Here is a 27,353-nt window from a genome sequence, read left to right on the forward strand (position 1 = left end):
AAAGTCATCAAAGTTACGTCAATATACATTTCCGTGACAAAAATATAGCTAATACCAGTAACTCCCCAAATGCCATTTAAAACATATAAATTCTTTCAGTAAAACCTAAGTACCTTCAAAGGCTGTATTACTCCTCATTTACATCTAAGTAGCTATACTTATGCACTTCGACACTGCATGCAAAAGGAATAAATTCATTAAGAAATTTGTATTTAAATTCCCATTCAATACGGGGTTACTACTGTTTATTTACAAATCTACGTGGTATGAATGGGTATTGGGTATTTAAATGGAGTACTCGGGCTATGAATGGGCTTATGAATGACCTTTAAGAAAACAATAATAAACGGATACGTGAATGGGCGATGGGCATTTAATTGAAGCATAGCAGCTATCAGTCAATATTCTATTGAAAATATATCATCAGTAAATTGATAAGTTGAACCAGACTAGGAAATCGATGGATCAACTAATGAAAATAAAAAATATTATTCAGTACGAGATGGATTAAGGATATTTGTTTCAAGAATTTTCAATAAATGACGAATCCATCTGAAAAATGTACTATTGTATGGTCGAATGAGCGCATAAATGTAGTTTTTTTGGCGAGTGTTTAATTTGGTGACCGGGAATAAATGTGAATTTAATCTGGTGTATGTACGAAAGCTAGCACGTCTTGTCCGAGAACCAGTGTGAGCCTGTTGAGCTCATGTGCGTGTGGTTGGCTCACGCCACGCCGGTACAGCCGACCCGACCGAAAGTTCTGCGGCAAACACTGCAGACGAACTCCTCGCTCGCTTGCCAGATGCGCGAGCAGCTCCTGATCTTGCTTGTCTCTCTAACTCACTCATCTTCGCACTAACTTCCTTCTTTTTATTTAATTACCTTTATGTACCATTTGGTGTCCAACTTGGATGCTTTAGAAATACGTAAAATAGAGTGAAGAATAGGGGAAAATTGGGTCTCTTTTAAAACTTCATGGTCACGTGAGTTGGGGCCGCACCCTCAACACACAATAACAAAGACGGAGGTCCCCGCAACACACCTCTTTCATTCAACGTACTAACACGCCCACCTTTTCACTTAATAAAGTAATGAAAAAGAGCAGTTATTACAATCTATTACATGTCCCCTTCTAAGAAGTTACTTAAAGGGAAAGGCGTTGAGTTAGTTTAGTCTTTAATTTGAATCTAAAGTCGGCCACACCCTACTGGACTGTAACGTTTTCTGTAATGGAGTACAAAGGGGTTAACATCAATTTGTAATCTTTATTCAACTTCTATGCCTCATACACGATCAATACAATAAAGAAAACCAGTTCGTTATCATAGAGGATCCTACGACGTCAGTAGAGAGTTAAAGCCATTTTATCTGATGCCAGAAACAAAGTAATGAAACGAAGTTGTAGTCACAAACTTCCTCATATATATATATATATATATATATATATATATATATATATATATATATATATATATATATATAGATAGATAGATAGATAGATAGATAGAGAGAGAGAGAGAGAGAGAGAGAGAGAGAGAGAGAGAGAGAGAGAGAGATGGACAGATAGCTAGATAGATAGACAGACAGAGCTCTATAGGCCATACGCATAGTGAAAGTGTATGAGGTTTTAGAATTATCTTTAACTCTTTCTTCGGGCTTTTAATATTTATTTTGGGAGGGTTTGGGGATGTAGTAGCTTACGTTGATGGCCTTGATGACCCTGGCACTTGATAAGCCTAAAACCCAACCAACCAACCAACTGACACCACCCCAGTGGCAGTGGACTGTCTATGTCAGTGTCCCAGGGGATGGGAGGAGGAGGAGGAGGAGGAGGAGGAGGAGGAGGAGGAGGAGGAGGATACCACCCGACAGTGTGGAGTCGACCAGACTGGTCCTGCTGGTGGTGGTGGTGGCGGTGGGAGTCAGTCCACTCACTCCCTGAGTCTGGTCCTGTATTGATATATCACTGGGAGTTTCAGACACGCTGACTGGCTCTCTGCCCTGGCCACTGCTGGTGCAACTCTCTCTCTCTCTCTCTCTCTCTCTCTCTCTCTCTCACACACACACACACAGTGGATAGCGTTGCTGACAGCGAGTCAGCAACGGCTCGGACCGGGCTCACAGGGTTTCGAATCTTGGTCTCTGCAGTCAGACCACACCCAACCTAGGTGTTCATCCTCCCCTCGGAGCTGGTGGATAAATGGGCACCAGGCTTAGGCTGGTGTGTCTGTCTGTCTGTACACAAATAGCAGTAAAGCCACGGTACATACATACAAGCCTGAGACGTGGGCAACACGAGTGTAAAACAGACGCCTTTAACACAAATATTTATCACAATATGGAATGAGAAAAACACACACACACACACACACACACACACACACGTGAAAACATATTGCCAGAACAACTAAGTGTACAATATTCGATGCTCAGCGTCGCTGGTTAATGGCGCCACTACCTGCCGAGAAGCCCAGTGACACGTTATGTATAGCGTCATTACCGATCTGTTATTACCTCCTTGTGTACACAGGAAAGGGAGCTTTACACTCGACGGGTCCCAGCGTCTATAATCCTCGTATATCTGTTCATATAAGTGGACGTGGCCAGCTGCCCGGGCGCTGCAGGGAAACCTCATATTGAAAGGGCTTCTGTAAAGTAAGGTACAGGCTCTTAGTTTTGTTCAGTAGTAGTCGCATTCCCTTCCTTTTCCCCTCAGTTAGCCCCATGTTTCCACTACTCGGTTGTCGAGAAGATAATCACAGACATTCTTCCACACTCTTTCCCCGCCCGACTTCCAGCTGTGTCTTCGTGTCCTGAATTCTACAACGCGAACTTCAAAGAATAGTCCTGTGTTACTGTTGTGTGTCCTGGTTTCTGAAAATATCTCCTTATCCTTCATTCTGCGCGGGCAAGACCATAGTGGGACCCTCCCTCCCTCTTCCATAATTCATTCCATTCAGGTTTGTTATTATTCTCTTTGCACGTCTTTGGAGGACCCACTCCTTCCAGCACGTGTGACGTGGGTCAACAGGTGAGGGCTGTGGAGGGAGAGAGAGAGAGAGAGAGAGAGAGAGAGAGAGAGAGAGAGAGAGAGAGAGAGAGAGAGAGAGCACCAGATTGCTGTGGTGTGTTTCAGTTTAGGTCGGGTGCACGTCGGTGGTGGTAACCTTCAGACGCATCCCGCTGCTCGATATATTTCAAAGGAACTCCGACGCTCACAAGGAGTGAGTCTGTTTCCATCACGTATAACTCTCTCGTCGACAACTTCGGCATGGTGCCACCTCCACAAGTTCCTGTCACAGAAACGACTTCTATGATGTGATTCTTTCCGATGTGATGCTCGCCATCCGGTCTGTTTACACCCCGGCACTGTCTTCGATCTGCATTAACTACGTTTAACTTCCGGAGCTTAGCTTAGTGGTCTACCCAGTCCTGTATATTAGTTAATTCTCTTTACAGGCTTTCGCAGTTCCAGTGACATTAAATTTCGTTATAATTCTGGAAAGATCTGCGAATAATATGTATGTGTATACATATAAATATATTTGAGAGAAGTGAAGGAAGCTATTTAATCTCTCTCTCTCTCTCTCTCTCTCTCTCTCTCTCTCTCTCTCTCTCTCTCTCTCTCTCTCTCTCCATCAATCAATCCGCCGTCCATCCTTCATCCTTCCTCTTGACACCACAGGGGAGCCGGGGGGCCATCCTGTAATCCTTTCCTCAGCAAACACACACTGCCCCTCCCATCTATCATCGGTCTATACCAGTTCCATCCTGGCAACATGTATATACATTTTTTTTTTTTTTCGTTTTAACACGTACACTCACCAGTCTTCCTCTCTTCTCCGACTCTCTAATCTTTCTCTCTTCTCCCAGCCTCACCCCATACGTTCTCTTGTGTCTCTTCCTTTTTGCCATGACATCCTTCATCTATCCCACCCACCCACCTACACACCTTCACTCCCTCCCTCTATAGCCGAGACCGAATGCCCATAAACGCAACAGTCACCGATAGAGTTTTGAGGAGGAAGGCAAGGAGAGTGTGGGAACGCTCTCAGACGTGTGCAGACAGATTGCTGGGAAGAGGGTTGTTTGCATGAGGCACCCTGGGTCAGGTCTCAGTGGAGGGGAATTTTAGGAACATGGATATGAATATGAATATTCAGAGAGAGAGAGAGAGAGAGAGAGAGAGAGAGAGAGAGAGAGAGAGAGAGAGAGAGAGAGAGAGAGAGAGAGAGAGAGAGAGAGAGAGAGAGAGGATGGGAGCACTCCGCCACAATTTACAAATCCCAGTGTCCATCTATCACCACACGGCTTCCTACACAAGCTGCCTTCGTGAGGGGGGATCAATTCCTTTTTCTTTTTTTTCTGTCCAGCCTCTCTCACACGAGGGGCGTCTTCGCTCAACATCCGGAAGGGGGTAGTCCCCCTTGAACATGATGATACGACCCATGAGGACGACCGGACGACCCATGAGGACGACAGGACGACCCTTGAGGACGACGTTACGACTCTCTAAGCCCCAAGTTAGTGTTCTTGGGTCTGCAGGCGGGAATACTGACTCCACTCTGAAGGGTACAGTCAAAACACCAGGCCGCCACGCATCTAATGGTCGTACCCTTCGTGCTCAAGGGTCGTGCCGTCGCGGTCTAGGGCCGTGTGCCGATGTGCTGTACGACCTGAGGTTGTGGGGTGCGTGGGGTGTTGAAAGACACACACCACGTTCTCGTCAGAGTCAAATGACGATTCTTTCGTTGCATCGAGAAAGTGAGGTTCTCAGGTTCTCTCTCTCTCTCTCTCTCTCTCTCTCTCTCTCTCTCTCTCTCTCTCTCTCTCTCTCTCTCTCCATCTTCGTGAGTGGTCTGAGCCCGACGTCCACTGGAGCGACAGGCCCAGTGGGGTGGGGTGAGGTGGGGTGTGGGGCGGGCTGGGCTGGGTTGGGGGGGTGGCTGGAGGGGTCTTCACCAAAGCGTCTGTGCTGCTGACAGCCATCTGGCGTTCCTCTTACGTAGTCAGATGGCTGAGGAGGCTACCCTGCCAGGAAAACAGTGAAGCGAGAAACACGCCTGGACAGGAGTAGGCTAGAGGATAGATAAGAAAAAATAATATTGGGTGAAAGGCTAAAAATGCACCAGAACAGGTGAGGATGTTTTGGGAGATATGTTAGATGATAAGTACAACACAGGACAGTCAAGGGTAACAGAAGACCTGATGGTCAGTAAAGATGGGTTACCTGCTGGAGAACAGTGATGGGATCCTAAATATTTTATCTGTATATTGATGGGACAAGAGCATTGAATTAGAAGGCAGATAAACCTAAGAAAGAACTGAATTTCTCGGTACAACAAGCCATCTTATAAATCAAAGGCGTTTGGCTCACAAGTGGGAAAGATGATGAAGAGAGTCGAAGATAACACAGAACGGTCGTGGCCCTATCTGTCTTCATTATCCCACGAAGAACCTCTTGCGGAGTGCTATCGAACCCAAAAAGGAATCAAGCAAGACTGGACGGTAAAGCGAACCTTCTCATCTACAAGGGAGGACGATCCTGAGCGAGACCGTCGTGAAAAAAAAAAGAAAGAAAGCTTTCAGAATTCACAGGGGTATTCAAGTCTTCCCTCCAGTACCCTTGTCGCATTTAAGTGGATACAAGTGATCCTCACCACTACTTTAAATTGGGTCTTGCAAGCAAAGATGACACCACGAACCTCAAGGTTTCTTTTAGGGATGATAAGATCAACAAAGACCGCCCTCAGAGATCTGGATACACTCGTATGGCTAATGAAGTAAGCGTCCACCTTGACGATCAAAGACAGTGAACTAAGACCAAAAAATAATGGCACGAGAAACAGGGCCAGCTGTGAACAGGAATCTGAGGATAAGACATGTGAAGTTCTCTCGGACAAGGAAACTTTCTCTGCCACTTATCTGTGAGAACAGCTCCCCTGGACTTCCTTCCATAGCCCCGACTTCTCATAGCCACAGATCCAGAAGCGTACTCCGAGAAGCAAACGAAAGAAAAAGAGAAAAAAAAAATGTCTTGTTTGCAGTATTTTGGTGGTTGATTTAGCATCTCATTGGCTAAATTCAACTTTTCCATCTCCAAAGCGATATTCCCCTCGAAAGGAGACTGAGAATTTCTATCTTACATAATACCTTAATTTTCCGCTTCACTGTGGCCGCAACGAAGAAAAGAAGACTGACAGTTCTGCAATATCTGAAGCGAACGTAAACTTCTCCTTTTTTTCAGACATACGTAAAACGTTTAGGAGACAACGTTTCAAACATTGTCATCTGTCACAACTGTAGTACGGCTCAGAATGATATATCATCAAAGAGTTCGGAAGAAAAAAGCAAAAGAAAATATATATATATTCTCTCCTCTCTCTCTCTCTCTCTCTCTCTCTCTCTCTCTCTCTCTCTCTCTCTCTCTCTCTCTCTCTCTATACCCCTTTCTCTCTCCCTATCTCCCGCCGAACGCACGCACGGCCAAAACAACACACCGCGCCAACAAGTTGGCTCCCGTGTTACCGCACCACTGAGCGAGCCGCCTGTGATTATACAAAAGTCATCAGCGTAATGCCACGTAGCCCCAGGTGTAAACTACAAGATAAAGGGGTACTTAGGGATGTCATTACCTCTGGTGCTAGTAGGTAAGGGTACTTTGCTCCTAATTTTCCTTCGCCTGTCAAGGCACACGAGGAGGTAGAGTATGAAAAGGGAGTTGGAAGTAGAAAAAAAGGGAATTGAATTCTGTCTGATAATAAATGACTTGATGTACAAGGGCCGATGAGTCTGGCTCATACTGATGAGTGGAATGCTTTTTGATTAAACACTTGTGGGTCTCTCTTTGCCCCGAGATCATGTGATGACGTATACCACCTCATCATCATCATCATCATCATCATCATCATCATCTCATCATCGTGGGATGATTATAATCACCCCCCCCATCCCATCCTCCTTCCCTATAATTGTTATACATGCACCCTCCCCCCACCTCCCCCATCTTCATTTCACTATCATAGTGTTACATACACACACCCCCATCATCGTGATATATATACCCCGCCTTCGTGATACTGCTCGAAGCTAATCATCGTGTGATATGAACCCCTCCCTCCCTTTCCCCTCCTCACCACAGCGTGAGATATTGACCCCCATCCCCCTTTCTCCCCACCAATCAATCTCTCTGTCTATCGACGTGAGATATGTATACCCTCCCTTCCCCATTTCCCAGTGTTAAGCCGGGTGGTCGACCCTATCCACGCCCATCACTCTCAAATCAGGAGGGAGAAATAGTGGGGAGGATAGATTGGGAAGTTCTCCCTCACCTAATCACCTAATCCCACCTCCTGCAGTTCCAATCGTTTCTCTCTCCCCCAGACAGAACTGGGGAGACCATGTTGGGTACATTAATGAGGCACCCTCATGATCCACTCACACCACGTCCCCACCCTCATGACGCCTACTCCCCCTATGGTTCAATGTATGACTCATGCGTCTCTCTCTCTCTCTCTCTCTCTCTCTCTCTCTCTCTCTCTCTCTCTCTCTCTCTGCAGGATTCCTCACCACTATATAGTCCACTGCATGGCTCCTTCGACTCACGATTACTTTCCCACCCATCCTCCCCCACTGCATGACCCCCTCATTCATGGCCCACTGCATGACGCCTCCCTCACTGCATAACCCGCACCCCCACCCCCCTTTCCTCAACCATGGTCCACTGCATGTCGCCTAACCCCACTTCATGACAACCCCCCCCCCAACCCCACTCCCCAACCACCACCACCTCACCCATGGTCCACTGCATGACGCCTTCACCCCCATGAATATGAACAACATGTATTGATTGTGCTGTTGGGGGGGGGGGGGGGAGGAGGAGGAGGAGGAGGCGAGGCAGGCAGCTCGCGTGCCTCTTCTTCAGGTAAACCATGGTTTATTTTCCGCGATGACGGCGCCAGTGACACGGAGCGCGCGCGCGCGGGGGGCGGGGTGGTTTACCAAGAACCTCTCCTTGTACGAAGTTATCAGTAACGAAATAAATCATGAAACACTCGTGGTGTATATATATCGTCAGGTGCAGTTGTCTGTGGCGTTTGATACAATATCTAATGTAAATAATGCACTGGCATCGTCGTAGAACGTACAATATCTAATGTAAATAATGCACTGGCCTCGTCGTAGAACGAAGCAATGTAAATCTCGATTGATTTTCATTTACGAGGGACGTAAACTTAAATTGCGCCCATCGTAAGCTGGTATATGAGCTATATTATATATTCATATAACAGGTTTACAAAAACATGGCTAGCTATGTTCAGACCCTATGTTATATGCAAGTTTTCTGTCATAGGTTCTTAATTAAACTTAATCTCCTTTGCCACACACAGATACACACACACACACACATATATATGTATATATATATATATATATATATATATATATATATATATATATATATATATATATCTGGAGTGTACATTGCGTGAGCCTGGGTGGGGAGGTCCATGTATGGAGGGGGACAATCACGTTATGTTTGTAGCTTCGACGCGCGTTGCATGTCCACTGCTCATGTCACTAACAGTGCAGTGCGTTCACACCGGACGCACGCACAGGGTGTGTGTGTGTGTGTGTGTGTGTGTGTGTGTGTGTGTGTGTGTGTGTGTGTGTGTGTGTGTGTGTGTTTGCTGCTGACACCTACTTCATGTCTACATTATTGATACGTACATCAGGTCTACACTGCTGGAGCATACATCATGTGTGCACTACATCACAGGAGATCTACATAATGAACAATCGCATCGTGTGTACATGAACTTGACACGTACATGTGCACACACGGGCATGGAAGCCCAATCGTCAGAGGCCAGGGTAATTATACCCACCTAAGTTAATCATACCAACCTAATGTAATTGTATCAGCCAAAGGGAATCACGTTCCGGAAATTACATAATCTAACTTCTCAAAAGAAACTTTCTGGATTACAGCTACGTTTCTCTTCAGTTCCGCTGCAGCTTCCTGGCACAAGTCCCTCACATGCAAATACTTCATCTTTTTTTTTATTATTTCGCTACCATCGAAACATAATTCATCGCAAAAATCAAATAAAGAAACATTTTTACTTAAAAAAAGTCTCATGTGCATAGAAACGTATTAGAGTAATCGATGAGTAAAATAATCACTTATAATCATAAACACTTCAGATTAAACAATAATGAATTTAAATAGACAGTTAAAGAATAATTATCGATAATAAGAGTATTCGGATAGATGATTAAATGGTGATAATTATAACGAAGCTGGTGTGATAAAGTTGATGATAGAGTTGGTCGTATTGACTGGATTGAAAAGCTCCTTCTTAGTGTTCATCATTTTTTATATATTACTCTATCATCCTCTTAGTGTCTTTTACTGTTTATATATTACTTTATCATAATTACTATTAACTCATTAGCTTGGCTTGATTGTGTGTGACTCATCTTTCTACCGCATGACCTTCAAACACACACACACACACACACACACACACACACGCGCGTGTATATATATATATATATATATATATATATATATATATATATATATATATATATATATATATATATATATATACCAAAAGGAACGAGGTCAACGAATTAACAACTTTTCCCAACCAAAACATGGTGAATGTGAACGACGTTTTGTTCTCGATAGACAGATAGACAAATAGATAGATAGATAGAGGGATGGACATATATAGATAGACAGATACATAGATGCAAGTAAGGATGATTTTAAGCATGTATAGTTATGTATAAGCACCTATGAAGAGCTTACTCCCAAATCTGGTCTAATTGGTCTACAGGGGAATGGTTTCGGGAATAATTCCCACTCTGGGAATAATTCCCACTCTGGGAATAATTCTGAAAATATAAAGTTTCCCATAAGGAAAGTCGTAGTGAAAAGAGCCACAAACAACAGAATTCCCACTGAGGAAGGAGAGGGGGTAAAAACACCACAAACAACAGAGTTCCCACTGAGGAAGGAGAGAGGTAAAAGAACCACAAACAATAGAGTTCCCACTGAGGAGGGAGAGAGGCAAAAGAACCACAAACAATAGAGTTCCCACTGAGGAAGGAGAGACGTAAAAAAAAAACCCACAAACAACAGCTCCCACTGAGAAATGATGTAAAAGCACCACAAACAACAGAGTTCCCCACTGAGGAAGGAGTGATACGAGGACCAACGGCAGTAAAAAGTTCCCAAATGCTTCCAGTCCGATCCCCTGGTGTGCAGGGCCAAGGGAGGGGGGGACTCGGTGTGTCGGCGTCCAGCTCTGTCTGGTGTGTTGGCCATTGATTCTTCTCAGTCATGCTGGGCGACCGTCTGACACAGAAGAACCTCACACACACACACACACACACACACACACACACACACACACACACACACATACACACACCTTCGTTCTTCCATTCCTCCTAGTGGCTCACGTACTCGAGACAAGGTCCATAAAATGACGAAGGGTTGGCTAACTGGTGGTTTGTCTCATCACGATATTAGCTAAAACGGACGCGAACTAACTCAACCTTTTTTTTTTTATCCTAAAATGGACGGAATGGGTTAACGTTCGTGGTTGGGTTGTGTTATACATTTTCCCGCCCTCAGCAGAAACAGCAATTGCTCTCTCTCTCTCTCTATATATATATGGCCCAGTACGACGGGTATTCATACGGAGGACTTCGCTTTAGCGTCCTTAACTCCTTATGAGATCATGGATTCGAAATGTGAATGTGTGCATCTGAGACACTTACAGCTGTATACATCTGTGGACAAAGACGATCACACACACACGTACACACATACATGTAGAAATCCATGCATACAATGGTACAGTGTTAAAACAAAAAATGAGCTGTAAGTTCATGGCAAAAATGTATCTGCTCAATAGTGCGAGACCTTTGTGTTCCTTATGATATTATCTACACGTATGTTTATCGCTAAAATCTATCTATTCATATATGTGCATCTATCTATATTTGCATACAAAGAGAAATGGGAATAACAGGAGCGAAATGAAAGGAGAGGTCGTGTTTATAAAGAGGGGTGGAGAAGGAGGCTGTGTTTACACTGTCTAAACGACAGAATTCAGAGGGATTTCGTGAGCTGTGGAAAACAGGGAGGGAGAGCACGACAGGTCGTACCACTGAAGACGACGCGACGACGACGACCACCTACCATCCCCTACCTGGGTATCATATCCGTGACCTGTGAGGGGAGGGGGGGGGAATGTGTCAGGTCAAAGACCTGTACACCATCGTACCCAAAAATCGTACCGTTCTCAGTGGTTGTAACAGTATGGTCAAGAATCGTACCGTCGTGCTCAAGGGTCGTACGTAACACCGTGCTAGAGGGTCGTACCGTCGTGCTCAAGGGTCGTACGTAACACCGTGCTAGAGGGTCGTACCGTCGTGCTCAAGGGTCGTACGTAACACCGTGCTAGAGGGTCGTATCTTCGTGCTCAAGAGTCGTACGTAGCACCGTCCTAAAGGGTCGTACCGTCTTGCTCAAGGATCGTACGTAACACCGTGCTAGAGGGTCGTACCGCCGTGCTCAAGGGTCGTACGTAATACCGTGCTAGAGGGTCGTACCGTTGTGGAATAAAATGATACATCATACCCTCCCAAGTGTTCTCCCTCAAGTGTCTGGTGGCACAACCAGCACATACTCCCCTCCAGCCAACACGCTGGCCAGCATTTCCTCGTTGCCGAATGCAAACGCTCATCTCTGCACGGAATACAACACCTGGCAACCTCTTCTTTGACTCTTTCAACCGGACATTTTCTAAGTCAATAGACTTATCGTGACCCTCAAATATCGTAGATCACACAGGTCCTCAATCATAGTGCGATCCAGACTCTTACTCATACCCACGTAATGTTGGACCTAATAGCTCGAGAAGAGTCACTCAAACTTTCGAACCACTATCTCACTGACCACGAACCTTAGAATTTATGGGAGGCCATTTAAAGTCTGATGGTCGAGTGTACCAGTAATGGAGGCTTAAGATCCGAAGGTCAACTGTACCAATAATCTCTTACTTTTAAGACCTTTGAACTTTGGACTTACTGGGCCATTAGTGCTTCAACTTTACCGTCTTTCTCGTACCTTGAAGTTCACGAACTCGCTTCTCGAACCCGATTCGAACTCTTGAACAGATGTTCTAATCACAGTAACTAAATAACGGGAAACACAAGAGTCAAAATGCATTGTCAATATTCACTGCTCCGCCATACTCTGTTATGTCTTCTTTTTTCTTTTTTTTTTCTACTTGGGAGTTATATAAATCACAAACCCTCTCACAATAACTCAGACAATCTCACTCATTCCACAATTTACCCACGCGTACAACACTACAGCCACTAAAAAGGCTCTATTAACACACAAAACTCCTCCACTCAAATTCTTTAGTGAAATTTGAGTCAAAAATATTTCCAATGATAAAAAGATATATATATATATATATATATATATATATATATATATATATATATATATATATATATATATATATATATATATATATAAAGTAACAAATTATGATAGATGGATTAAAACTTCCTAAACTCTAGCACTAAAGTCTATTCGACAGTTGTCAAAATTAGTCACACACCAAAGCTAAAGGAAAGCCATGTTTAACACAGAGGCACAACCCTGTGTCAGCTGTACTCTGGGGTAATGAGCAGTGCAGGAAGGCGGGAGGAGAGGAGGACCCAGCACGCCCCAACAAATACGTGTTACGCCTCATGCAAGACGCTGGGAAATATAGGTTTGAATTCTCTGAAGTGATGTCAGTTTCCAATCCTATTCTGGCTAAGATACTGTTTGGCAGATGTTCTTCGTCCTCTTTCCATCACACATTCGATCGAGGGTTCGCTAAACCAATGGAATTTGGGGTAGAAGTGGCCAGCTACGAAGTCAGGCGACCCCTTTCACTCTCAATGAACCCACTTCTCTGTCCAGTGCAGTACAGTGACCCATTCTAAGTGACGTTGGGTGCCATGAACCAATGGGAATCCCCTATGGACCCGCAGCCTCACAACCACTGTAGTGTATGTCGCAGTGATACGCAGGAGTAGACATTAAGAGTTTTATGCATGACGTCCTCACGCTGGAGACTTGTGGGTTTATGGCGCTGGTTTGTTCGGTTTGTGGCTCGATCTTTGGCTTTATGTCACTGGCAGGATTGGCAATTACGGTCCCCCGGTTCCTCGTTCAGTGATTCAGTCTGCAGGACTCTGTTAATAAGAGGGAACTATAACCCCAAGTTAGACTCGCTGCTCTGAAGTCGTAAAGCTCTCTCCCTTGACTGTATCCAGTGACACGGGTTCGAGCCCCATCTCCGGGTTGGGATGGCAGTGTTGTTATTCGTTGTAGTACGCGCAGAGGTGGTCATGTTGAACACCAGGGGCCAACAACCGGAATTACCGTAAACAATTCTAATCATTCGATAATCCTTTTTATTTAATCTCTAATCCATAAATCCAGAAATAATCATATTTTTTTCCTAGTTACATGACATTTTGGTAATCACTCCATTAACGAGATAATAGACAACCTGATTTTTGATCCGAACATACGTTTTGAGTGCGAAGCGAGAGAGCTTTTACATAAGACCAACTATCCTTTTTATGGTTCATTAAGAGCCGGACTCGTAATGATTCAGTCACGGAATCTAACGAACCTCCAGCTCCATCCAACATCGAAGTACAATTACATTATGCATGATAACTTAGTCATCATTGCAATGAGGCAAGAAGGAGACTGGGGGCCTCGGGCGATGCTTCACATACGTAGAAGGCATCTCTAAGAGTGAGAGAAACTCTACATAAACGCCTTAAGACTAGTGTACTTCAGTTCCAACGGGATGAAACCGGGTTTTAAACCCTGACCACAGAAAACATGAGCAGTTGTTCTGTACCCTTCATCGTCCCAGGTAGAGATATACTTTGTCAGCCACTGTTAAGGTATTTTCTCTCAATTCAATGTCAAGAGCTTGTTTTAGTCACCTTTTAGTCGTCTTGGCAAGAGGAAAATGGTCTCGCGCCAAAACGATAGGAAAGAGACAAGGGAGACGACTGTTTTAAACGAACAAATGCATATAAACAGACACCGAGCTGAGATTAAAAAGCATCTGGTTCGACTAGTCACATAAAGAAGCCTAAAACACTGTCCAAAGAATCCCCAGTTTACGTTACTAATGGTCAACCCTTTCACTCAGACCTCTAAAGCGGCTCAGATTTCTCCCATCTTGTTTACAAATACTCTATGGTCTCATATTTGGTCGGGTTGTATCAACTCTTAGCTTCTGCCACTCTGGACGAGATTCACGTTAAAAGATCGCAAAGCTGGTGAAGCACAGATACCCACACGAATCATGCATGACAGGACACAGTAAGCAGCTCATAAGGCAAGAATTGAGCAAATAGGTGAGAAAAGCCCTGGAAGCTGCCCACATACGTACAAGAGAAGCAATCAATAGCCAGGACGGTTACATATGATGGGCAACTTCAGTTGCGAATTTGGCGGCGAGATAGATCTTAATCTACAAGAAAAAGCTCTTCTAATCATCACATGACGTTGTTGAGCTGATTGCAGCCAAACTAAAGATGAAGATAAGAAACAAACTTGTCCCAGAATATATGCCTGCAGGTGCAAAATCCTAGGTACTGAAGAAAACAGTTAAAGAAACAGAAGATGGTAACTATTACTATCAAAGTCTCCCCACATTTACTTTTCTGATAAAGGTAATCAAATTCCCTGATATATTACAACCAAATGCTTAAAAAAACATATGTAATACAGACACATATCTTGACATAACTGCACACATAAAAAAAACCCACCTACGAAACAAAGAATCCCTCGTGAACAAATGAACTCAAGTGAATTTTTCAACTCCTTGGAGGAAAAAGAGTTACCTCAATACTCACGAATCACTGAGTTAAGTCGAAGAGCAAACATCCTCGATACGATTTTTATCTGCAGTGATGAAGTGTTAGCAAACCTCTCATTTTCAGATGCAACGCACTTGACTCAGGCCAGAAAATATTAGATATGTAGTCGACCAAAAGCTGTAAACATAAATCCTCTTGAAGGTATGCTTAGTAAACTCAATTTTCCCTGCAGAAGAAAAAGCTAAAATGAAACGAGAAGAGCCTCGACCTCTCGGCCAAAGACTAGAATACAGTCCAGACTGATCAGTCTCCAGCGCCAAGTCTTGGGGACACTCAAAGCTGAAATGTTGCTGGTTTGTCCCCACGATAATCTCGCTGTGGAAGAAAAAGATAAGCAGAAGAGGAGGAGGAGGAGGAGGAGGAGGAGGAGGAGGAGGAGGAGGAGGAGGAGGAGGAGGAGGAGGAGGAGGAGGAGTTGGAGGAGGAGGAGGAGGAGGAAGAAAAGAAGAAGAAGAAGAAGAAGACGATCAAGAAATCTGAGGGTCCTGATCATGTCTGTCGACCTTACTTTGGGATTCGACATGACCGTCGACCTTGCTCTTGGAGTGATCATGTCCGACTGGCCCCACTTTCGGGGGAAGGTCATGTCCGACGTCCTGATAATGTGAAAGACCACAACAAATCAGCCAAGAAGGTCAACAAGGAATCCTGTGGGCATTTTCAGACGTGAAGTACAAGGCGACTAATGAGACACAATACTAAGATCACCTGTAGTATCCTAAGTCGAATAGCATTATGTGTAACACGACCCTTAAAAGCTAAAGGGAGTGAACTCAATTAATCCATGAGAATCCATGAGATTACTTACTGCTCCCAACGACCTAGTCCAGGGTTCTGAATGAAGGCCTTCGTTTATGCTCCCTGGAGAGGAGACAGGAATAGGTGTATCATAATACATTCATGAGATGCAAGGGTGGCTCTAGATTCTCCCCAACCCCCAGCTCTGTAGAGCTGGAGCGGCAAATGATGCAAGCTAACCAACCTTCCTGGAAAGCAGTGTTGGTTTAATGAGGAAATCCAGGGAAGAAAAAGAACAGGATGAACATCCCTGGAATCCGAGAGTTTCAAATGATCTTACCAGAAAATGAGAACAGAAAACGTCAAAGTCCACGTATCGAAAAAAAAAAGAAAATAAGATCTTCGAAAAGAGTTTTGGTGGCGTCGGGAGTTACAGCTTCAAACAGTCTACAAGATCATCGATCACAATCTAGCCCAAAGTTTGGCTGCGGGGAGGGTGAGGAAGGTTCTCCCAAGAGATAAGAGGCGAGGTATCACAAAGTTAAACCAAGGAAGATCAATATGCCTCAATCATTCAAGCAAGCGGGTCCCTTGCGATTCCTTCTGCCACAACACGAGATTTAAGATGTCTAGATTCTATAAAGATAGAATCCTTGACGAAGATCAACTAATGTGTGTATTATGTCTGTCTGTATTTCATAGTGCAGAGGATCAACTCAAAATCCAACAAGGCTCTCCAAACTGATACGATGCTCTCAAAATGATGATGAAAGGTGTGGCAACACCTCCACGGCACCGGAACAAAGGTTTCTCTCTATACAACGAACAGACTAAGGTCTCCTTACCTCTCAGTGGCAATAACAAGGTTCCGTCAGGCAACTGGAGCCTAGCAACACAGCTTTCTGTGCGAAAAAGACGAGCCAAACGCGAGTTATTTCCATCAGAACTGTGTTATCTATATCTACCTGGCCAGCCAGACTGACGCTGGCAGGAAGGAGTTTACAACCTCTATCAGCTCCTCCCCTTTAGGTTTTAAACAAGTCATCTCCCGTGCTTACTCTCGCTCCACGGGCAAAACATAGCGAGAGGCCCTCGGTTCTGTTTGCTCCGCCAAATTTGCGTATGTGATGAATGCCCAAAAGTTTTTTTAAGGGCATCATTTACGTTCAGGTTTGAGAAGAAAAAGAAAATAATCCAGTTGCTCTGCAGGTTCTCGGTGGTTTATGAAACGCTGAGGATGATGTGGTGGAGGGAGGGAGGGAGGGAGGGAGGGAGGGATAGTTGGTGATGGAGAAAGAATGAGAGCCTCACTGACGGTGGTGGTGATGGTGAGAGACTGACTGGTAGGGGTGATACAGTGGTGATGGAGAGAGACTGGTGGTGTTGGCGTTTTGTACGCTACTGATGGAGAGGGACGGGTATTGGCTATGCTGTGTACGCTGGTGATGGAGGGAGAAGGATGACAAGGAGGGGGGGGGGGGGGGGGGGGGGGGGGGGGGGATGTTGGTCCAAGAGAGCCCCACTCGAAGAAGAGTCCAACATTTCCCTGCTACATGAAGTAGCGCAGCCTTGGAGCTGCAAGAGCTTCTGGAAAAAAGGACCCCTTCAAGAAAGGGGTCTCTGGACAATTATATATATATATATATATATATATATATATATATATATATATATATATATATATATATATATATATATATATATATACATATATATATACACTCCATTTATATGGAGATTATTATAACTCCCGTGACACTCGGGTAGGCTAATCCACTCTAAAAGCCTTACGTAAGATGATTAAATATGGCAACGTGGGAGACTAGTCGGCAGGGCGGGGTGGAGAAGAGAGACGTGGCCTTTTTATATTTTCACCCGTTATCATACCTGGCCTTCGGTCTCCCTACTTCTCGCGCGTGAGGAGGATGCCACACCAGCATGATAAGATAGCGGATGATAATGTTGCTCTGAAGAGAGGATATTAAAGGTAGATAAAAAGGAAGTAGATGAAAGATAAGACATCGTGGAGACATTTAGATCATTATTGGATCATTGTCTCCAAGAAGTGGGTCGCTGTAAGTGTAAACTTCCCTTCCCGTAAGCACACACACACACCACACACACACACACGGGCCTTTGTGGTAAAGTGGTTAGCGTTACTGACCATGAGTCATAACAAGCCTGCCCAGGGTCTGGCCCGCATGGGTTCAATCAAAGCCTGGGCGCGATCGTCGTCCTAAACTTACCCTAGGTATTCATCCTCCCCTCGGGGCTGGGAGATAAATGGGTAACTAACTCAGGCTTGCGGATGTTTACTGGTACACACAGACACACACACACACACACACACACACACACACACACACACACATATATATATATAAAAGTAAACCTATGGTACACATTTGTAAAGATTAAGAGAAGGGGCAACACGAGTGTAAATTCTCTCTCTCTCTCTCTCTCTCTCTCTCTCTCTCTCTCTCTCTCTCTCTCTCTCTCTCTCTCTCTCTCTCTCCATCATCCCCCGCCGTAACACACAAAAAGAAATGATACACAAAATACACCATCCTCCCCCCAGCATTCCCACACACACACACACACACACACACCGCTGCAAGACGCATCGTCACTGAATTAAACCAAACAAACAGGTCTCCAAACAATTCCAAATTGGACATGAGAGGAACTACACCAGCTGATGTTTCCTCGTCCAACAAACAAGGAGTGGAATGCCTGCCAGGCTAAACTAGTGGTTATGAAGGCTATTCTACTCTGGATTGGACGAGATAATGTGTGAATGAAACGAGACAATATCTAGGCTTCGGAGGTGCTAACGTGCGAAAATGGGAGGTGGTAGGAGGGTTAGGGAGGCGACGAACCGGCGCTTAGTGTGAAAAGAAAAAAGCTTTTATGGGATAATGGTAAATGACTTTTGGAGTTTGTGACTGAAGCAGAGGGATATGGCGAAGGAAAACAGTAATGAACAGAAGTCTGATGAGGGAAATAATAGCTGATGTAAGAATGGGGAATGAAAATAAAAGCAAGTGAAAGAATGATGAAGGAAAATAATAGCTAATGCAAGATTTAAAAAGGAAATAGCAAATGAAAGAATTATAAAGGAAAATAATAGCAAATGAAAGAATGATGAAGCAAATGATAGCAAATGAAAGAATTATAAAGGAAAATAATAGCAAATGTAAGAATGATGAAGTAAATAATAGGAAATGAAAGATGGAGAAACGATTTGCCTAATGTGACGATACGAAGCAAGAAATACCTAATGGAATAAGAATAAGGGACAGAGAAGAAAGAATACAGAACGAGAGAGAATGTGTGACAAAACGAGATGAATAAAAGTACAGATGAACATACATTAGGAACGACAAGTGGCGAAACTTGCGAAGAGAAAGAAACAAGGACATGGAAAAGAAATGAAGAATTGGGGGCAAACGACCACACAAAACGAAATACGGGGAGAGAGAGAGAGAGAGAGAGAGAGAGAGAGAGAGAGAGAGAGAGAGAGAGAGAGAGAGAGAGAGAGAGAGAGAGAGAAGAGGAAGATTAAAGGGGTGGGAGAAGCACAGATGCTCAATATTGCTCACAATCTCAGGGACATTTGGAGTCCTTGTAGGAACTCGGAAGGACTTAAACTCAGCCCATGAGTGTGATGAATGGGTGCAGGACTGTCTATCCTGAGGAGTATATCTGTTCTGGTAAGGACCCTTCATCACTGGGAGGAAGAGAGAGACAGACTCTACTGCAGGATAATTTGTATCCCAAGGACTCCTTAACAGAGGTGTGTGTGTGGTGTGGTGTGGTAAGCGGCGGCATAATGTGTCGATTTCCCTTATGTGGTGTGAGTGGACCAGTGATGCCCACGTCGCGAGTGTGATGTACAGAGAGGAAATATAAAAAGTAACGTGTTCTCGTCGAGACATGATGTTAAGGCCGGATGCAAAACGCAGCGCATATGCTACCACTATATTACAACTGGAGTCTTAATAGTGGCAGACCATTTGGTCTTAAACGAGGCTGTTTGTAATAGAGGATGAGAACGGAGACTTATACATTGATGTGGTAGAGGTAGAAAGACATACAGTATATCATAATGGAGGATAGAATAAAATTTCTCATGAGAGTAAAGAACGAGAACAACGACCCTCTGAATGTGGTTCAGTGAGGATGGAAAATATAATTTCTCAAAAGAGAAACGAATGGGATCAACACACACCCGAATGTGGTACAGTCTATAACACCTACAGAGACAATTCGATTTCACTTACTCTTCCGATTGAACAAGAGAACAACACATCAGCCTCCGGTAAACACGAGAACACATCTGCAAGAAGTTACGCCTCAGAGATGCAGTGTTCAACTCTCCCTTTCAGACACCCTGAACAAAATATAGTATGACACTTAAGGAAAGGAATTTGTGATTATATCTAATATTAAACTTAGACGTTTCTTTGTTCGCGAAGGAATCTGATCCTCTCCTATGATGAGATCAATGTTTGGTGGTCCAGATCATGATTGTATTTTTTTTTTTCCACTTCACTGACGATTTTCAGTGTACTCCCAACTGATTTTCGTCCTATTGGAAGCATCATTAGAGGGGTAGCGGGTGGATAAAGCCAATTCACGTAGCACTGTTTAAGCCTCGAATGTTTTCCACGGTCAAATCAGTAGTGAGAGAGAGAGAGAGAGAGAGAGAGAGAGAGAGAGAAGAGAGAGAGAGAGAGAGAGAGAGAGAGAGAGAGAGAGAGAAACTAAACAACCAGTGCGTTCCTAATGCAATTACACTTCCCATCCAATCTAAAAGGCAACGCTCTTCCATACCCCCCCCCCCCCCCCCTGTATTTTTTCGCAAACCGTCCCCATGTTTACCTAGAATAAATTCCAGCCTCACATAGAAACATTTGAACGCTATCGGTAACATACGCTGGGGGGAAATGCAATCCATCCAAAGACCGCTTCGTCAAAACGTTGCGTTCATCGCCCTAAACGTGGAGAGAGAACATTGCCATTACTGCTTTGGTAATTCGATATCCCAAGCACAACTTGCCATTACATTTGCTTAAAAATGTACGAACCAATTTGGGACCAGTGTTGAAGCCGACTCCAAGCTCCCGGGCAAAGTAAATGGCAATAATTTGCCAGACATTTTATACGCTAGCCAGACTCACGGCCCATGCGACTTTTACGTAAACCAGTTTTATGGGGAGGTTTTCTTCAAAATATCTCATTATATATATATATATATATATATATATATATATATATATAGAGAGAGAGAGAGAGAGAGAGAGAGAGAGAGAGAGAGAGAGAGAGAGAGAGAGAGAGAGAGAGAGAGATAACCCTACGATAGCCTACGAGAGAGAGAGAGAGAGAGAGAGAGAGAGAGAGAGAGAGAGAGAGAGAGAGAGAGAGAGAGAGAGAACATTACCTACCCACTTACACGAGCAGTTACGACGACAATTAGTCGTCTCCTCGTCATCATGGAATAAGTACATAATGAAGCGAAGACGGCGTCGGAAGCTGTGCTCGTCTTGACAGTGTAAACTGGCAGTGACATTGCTGGGTTTGTCTCCCTTATTCTCTACGATGCTTACGAGCGCTCAAGGGATATCCCAAATCCCAGATCCCAGACCCGCGGGTGCTTAAGCTTACGTCCTCGTACAAGACGCCCCCCCGACTTTTGAGCACGGTTGGACCCTTATGCTTAACGATGGAACGACCCGACGACCCCCCCCCCCCCTGTTTGAGTACGAATGGTACGCCCGTTAAGTACAGGACACCCTTGTGTGTGTGTATGGTCGTCTGACCTTTGACCAGGTCAAAGGTCATGGTTCGCACTGCTCGAGGGTCGTATCGTCGTGCTCCAGCGGCCGAGGCATGAGCAGCCGCTCACGCGATCACTGGGGTGGACGGGGAAGTGAGGAATCCACACCCCTGGCTCCTCTCCGTCACCCACCCCCCCCCCCCCCCGATGGGGGGTGGGGGGAGCTATAGTTAAATGGTGACTAAGGCGACGCCAGAGGTCAAAGTGCCTGGCTACTTAATGCCTCCCCCTGTGGTGGGGACATTAAGTACAATTGGTGTGTGTGTGTGTGTGTGTGTGTGTGTGTGTGTGTGTGTGTGTGTGTGTGTGTGTGTGTGTGTTTTAACTATTTGTGTGTTGGGGGGGGGGAGTTTTTCATCCTTGTACACCCGTTCCTTATCCACATATATATATATGTAGCAAGTCTTTATGTGTGTGTGTGTGTGTGTATACAACAGCAACAAACACACACACACACACACACACAAACCTTAGCTGGGTCACGATATATCAACCAGCCCCGAAGGGAGGATGAACAGCTGGAATGGCTGTGGGTCGACCGCCGCCCAGAGGATTGAAACCCGGGTGGGGCCCGTGCGTGGATCATGGTCAGCGATGCTAACCACCACACCACGTTAAGCCCTTGTGTGTGAGCGTGTGTGTGTGTGTGTGTGTGTGTGTGTGTGTGTGTGTGCTGAGAATGTTACATATGTGCGTGTTTATGAACGACTAACCCACAGCCTGGGCGAGGTTACATATCCTAGTTCGCCACACTCGCCACCACACACGCACCTCTGTAACACCCTTTGTCGTCCCTCCCGTACACCTACTGTACCCACATCTAACTTCTGTGTTTGGGACTTGAACGTAACGATGTTATCTGCATCGTTAACAAGCTTTAGTTTACGTCCAGACGTAGATATATGCCCAATGAGCACACTGGAAGGATATACGATTCTATATCTGTAATTGCAGCTATTGTCATATATATAGAACTTGATCTACTTAGCTTTGTATCTTTATGTTTTACTATAAGAGCAGTGGATTCCTTATCTGATATACAATTAAAGTATATGGTTTTATCTATCCACTGTATATCACTATAAAAACAGGGGATTTGATCTCCGATATACAATTAAGGTATACGATTACATATATATCCATTATATATCTCTATAAAAGCAGAGGATTTGTTCTCTGATATATATAATTACGGTATACGATTATATCCATCCATTATATATCACAATAAAAGCAGAGGGGTTTGTTCTCTAATAAATAATTAAAGTACACGATTATATCTATCAATTATTACCCACTGAATTTATCATAATGTATATACAATTCTATTTATCTATCACGTATCAGCTACCGAGTCTGTCATCAAGTATAACTGTATTTCCATCTACCCTGTTTACGACATGGTCCCGTAATCCTGTATCTTTCGACTTTGAAATGCAGCACTGTATCCTTGTATCCTTAAGCTACAGATATACTGTAGTTCCTCATCTGCGTTTTCTTTTATTCAGTAGATAAAACTAAAATGACACCTTTTAGGTCGATGATTTACAAGGACTGTGTAATGATCATGCATACATACGTCGTTTTCTACGTCAAGATTCCCTTTATGATACACTATTATCATAGACTAATTAATCCTATAGATTCCAAGATTAAGGGCAGCACCCATACTTTTGTCTCAAACACTGCCATCAAAACAGTTCAGAGATGATCATAACTTTAATTCTAAACTCATAAAAATCCATAAAGAAAATAAACCTGAGGAGATACACGATGCTCCTTTCCCTCATGTAAATGCGATACAAATGTCATATTCTTACGAATCTAACGCGAGGTTAACGTAAAGTGGTACAGTCTCTTGCCTTTACATATAACACCAGAGGAGGTATGTATATTCTTAGCGTAATTAGGCGATTGGGAATTGTGGTACGACGTTACGCGTTACAGGACGACCCTCGAGCATAAAAGCGAACGACCCTTAGGTAAGATGGATAACCCTTTGACCTCTGAGGACGACCCCAAGCTTCGATGACCTGACCCCTTTCCAAACATCTCAACCATATGAACTAGGCCATCAGTACCCAAAGACATTACATCAAGGATTCCACATTAATCTACTCACGGGTCTCACCTACGCAAAGCCTTAAGGGTCGAGTGTTAGGGGGGTAAAGTCGAACCATTGTGCTCTTCGAGGCGTCGTCGACGTCGTCTAGTCACCAGGGCTCTCCCATTACCACAACCATGGTTTGTTGTGGGGGGGTCGCAGGGGCGGGAATGGCATGACAACATTCGCTCGTCGGATCAATAGCCGGAACCACCGCTGCTGTTGTCAACTGACGACCACGAAATCGCCCACAAGGCTGTCGGTCGCACCCACCTTCTGACGTGTGTGGGTGTGCGTATGTGTCTGTGTCACTCTGTGCGGGCAGTATGAGGGCGTATATTCGTTTGTTCGTGTATGAGAATAATAGTAATAATAACTATAATAATAAAAATAATAATATTTAATTTCCTGAGTTATATATATATATATATATATATATATATATATATATATATATATATATATATATATATATATATATATATATATATATATATATATATATATATATATATATATATATATATATATATATATATTCCTGTGAGTCCACGGGAAAAATGAAACACGATAAGTTCTGAAGTGCACTTTCGTGTAATAATCACATCATCAGGGGAGACACAAGAGAGAAATTTAAGTCAGCTGATATACAACGAAGAGACGTAGCTAGGACGCCATTCGGCAAACATGCGATTGTTTACCAAATGGCGTCCTAGCTACGTTTCTTCATTGTCTATCAACTGACTTACATTTCTGTCTTGTGTCTCCCATGATGATGTGATTATTACACGAAAGTGCACGTGGGAAATTATCTTGTTTCATTTTTCCCGTGGATTCATAGGAATATACTTGATCATGCGCAAAATTGTGATCCTTCCCAATATATATATATATATATATATATATATATATATATATATATATATATATATATATATATATATATATATATTCCTATCAGCTTATCTAAGGCCTAGCTATATACCTAATTATGCATGAAGGCTTGTAGGTCAAAGCGCAAGAATTTCAACAACTATCTGCTTAACTGCATAATTACCCCGATGCTGGTTATCAATACGGTGCTCCAAATGAATAAGCAGCTCCTCTCCCTTGGCCCTTAACCTTCCACAGAACCCGAGGCCTGACATCAGCACCAGTAGGCACGTACCTTCCACAGAACCCGAGCCCTGACATCAGCACCAGTAGGCACGTCTACCTCTCGAAATTAAATCGAAAATATTTTGTACAAGAAAAATATTTGCTGGATTTACACGCCAGAGAGACACAATCTTGGCTGGATGAGGTGTATTTGTCTTCTAGACTCTCTCTCTCTCTCTCTCTCTCTCTCTCTCTCTCTCTCTCTCTCTCTCTCTCTCTCTCTCTCTCTCTCTCTCTCTCTCTCTCTCTTGTGCTGCGGAATGAGGCTTACATTAAGTACGACCACGCCACCTTAATCACATCCGCGAGGAGGGAGGCGCACAGATGGGATATCGGCCGTCCTTTGTTGTCGGGTCGTGCTCCTGGTGGGGGCGGGTCTGTGGGCAGAGGCCTTGCTTAGACCCAGGCTGTTCTTCCGGGTCCGGTGAATCACCTCGCACGACGTCTGAACACCCGCAGAGCAACAGAGATATATTGAAGACCACTGGAAACTATCTTACAAGCGAAATTATAGCAATCTATTGAGATAATGAATTGCAAAAGGTGTCATTAACACGATTAGGAGAGATACATTTACGAGGAGTGAGCCCCAGAAGTACGCAAGAGCATGATTATCAAAGAGGACCTGGAATATTGTGCATTCCAGGGCCACCAGCAACTACAACCCTGGAGGAACGCCATCGATCCACTGGTCTGGAATGCTGCCTCTTGGTCCACCAACAACCATTAGGACCAACGGATCTGGAGTGAGCCAGAGACCTGGAATTCTGCTCTTAGGTTTGCCTCCCATCGACCCAGAGACCTGGAATGCTACTCTTGGGTCTCTCCCATCGATCCAGGGGCCTGGAAAATTGCCCTTGGGTCCACCAGCAACCGTTAGCTGATGGTTCACATGATCGATCCAGAGGTCTGGAATGCTACTTCTACCAACAGCCACAAGCAATGGAGACTTTGCATCGCTCCAGAAACCCCTGGAATGTACTCCAGTGTCCCTTCCAGGTCGATCCAGACACCCACAGTGTTACCTGTAAGGCAACCGCCAACAATAGCATAGAAGGCACTGGCTATCTCCAAAGACCTCGAGGACTGCGAGGTCCGCTAAGAACTACATCTCACCACTGCATTTTAACACAAGGGCAATCACACGCACCTTCCTTAAACATCCGTACGACTTGGTAACAGAGCATTTGATCTTATAAAAATTTTCTCTTCCAGTTCTCCAAAATGCTAAAGAGGTTTTACGCTCCTAATACACTCACTCAGGGGGTTCACAGGGTATGCAAAGACCTCAATACACAATGGAGAGTGAATTATGCAAAACGAGAAATATATAACAAAGTCTGCAATAAGCCTCATGCAGAAAGCAAATACAATGTTTCAGAGGAACTCCCTGTACAATTATTTCATCAAAACTGACGAATTTCCTGAAGGCTATGAATGTCTGTGGGCTACAGAATCTACACGAGTTTAGATTGCAATGAAAGATCGTAACCAGATTCATATTCAAAGATTCTTCATTAATAAGGCCTCTACTACTCAGAGGAATATGCTCATAAGAAGAAATGCAACTTCAGGGTAGAAAACATATCATATTCCTAAGTTTTTTGATAAGTTCCCCCCCAAAATTGAAACTGTATAGAACCGGTTGCACTTGATAATATGCAAACTAATTTCTATACGCAGCTTGGATTACATATATATCTATTTTTTCCCTTTTCGTGTTTTCAAAATGTAGTCAATCTACCTTAGGACCGAAAGAAACTGAATACAATAAAACAGGTGATGATTTACAAGAAATAATCACTTAATTACATTTTTTCACTTATCTTATACCTATAAAACAAACCTTACATTTTAAGTGCATTACATTTAGGTTCAAATAGCCTTTCTAATTCCGATGTAGTGGTTCATTGTCGTACTATACCCATTAACTATCATTAGACAAAACTATAATTAAACCCCCATTTCTTTAAACGGTTTAACAAATAGCCATCCCATTACTCACCACTGTAATCACCCCCTTCCGAGAACAGAACAGTGTCTTACTACCCATTAGACACCAACAGACAACACGGTAACCCCTCCCTCCCTCGTGGAGCAGTTCGGTCCCTTGCTTCCACTTAGTCGCCACTGTAATCACCATCTTCCTTAAACAGTTCATAGCATTGCCACTCATTACACACCATTGTAATCAACCCCCAACCCTGACCAGTTTAGTTTGTACCTTGTCACTCACTTGGGACACTGAATAGTTCATTGCCTCGTCACCCCCTTAGACGCTTCTGTGATCTCTCCCTCCTCCTCCCCATTTTTATCACCCTTTGTCCTCCTTCTCAAACAAGAGGGTTGGGGAACATTACACGAGGAACCTAAGAACATTTTCGTTCGCAGAGGATCTGGTCATGGATCGTCGTCATGATCTACGCCCGTCCTCCATTTATAGATAGATAGATATAGATAGACAGAGAGATAGATACATATATATATATATATATATATATATATATATAT

General features: G+C 43.8%; 1 protein-coding gene across 4 annotated transcripts in view; it reads right to left on the reverse strand.

The window, feature by feature from the left end:
- The window catches only part of jus (julius seizure), a 264,530-nt gene that overhangs the window by 187,772 nt on the left and 49,405 nt on the right, over positions 1-27,353 (reverse strand). The window lies entirely within an intron of this gene.

The sequence above is a fragment of the Panulirus ornatus genome, chromosome 30, assembly GCF_036320965.1.
Source record: "Panulirus ornatus isolate Po-2019 chromosome 30, ASM3632096v1, whole genome shotgun sequence".
In the NCBI taxonomy this organism is placed as follows: Eukaryota; Metazoa; Arthropoda; class Malacostraca; order Decapoda; family Palinuridae; genus Panulirus; species Panulirus ornatus.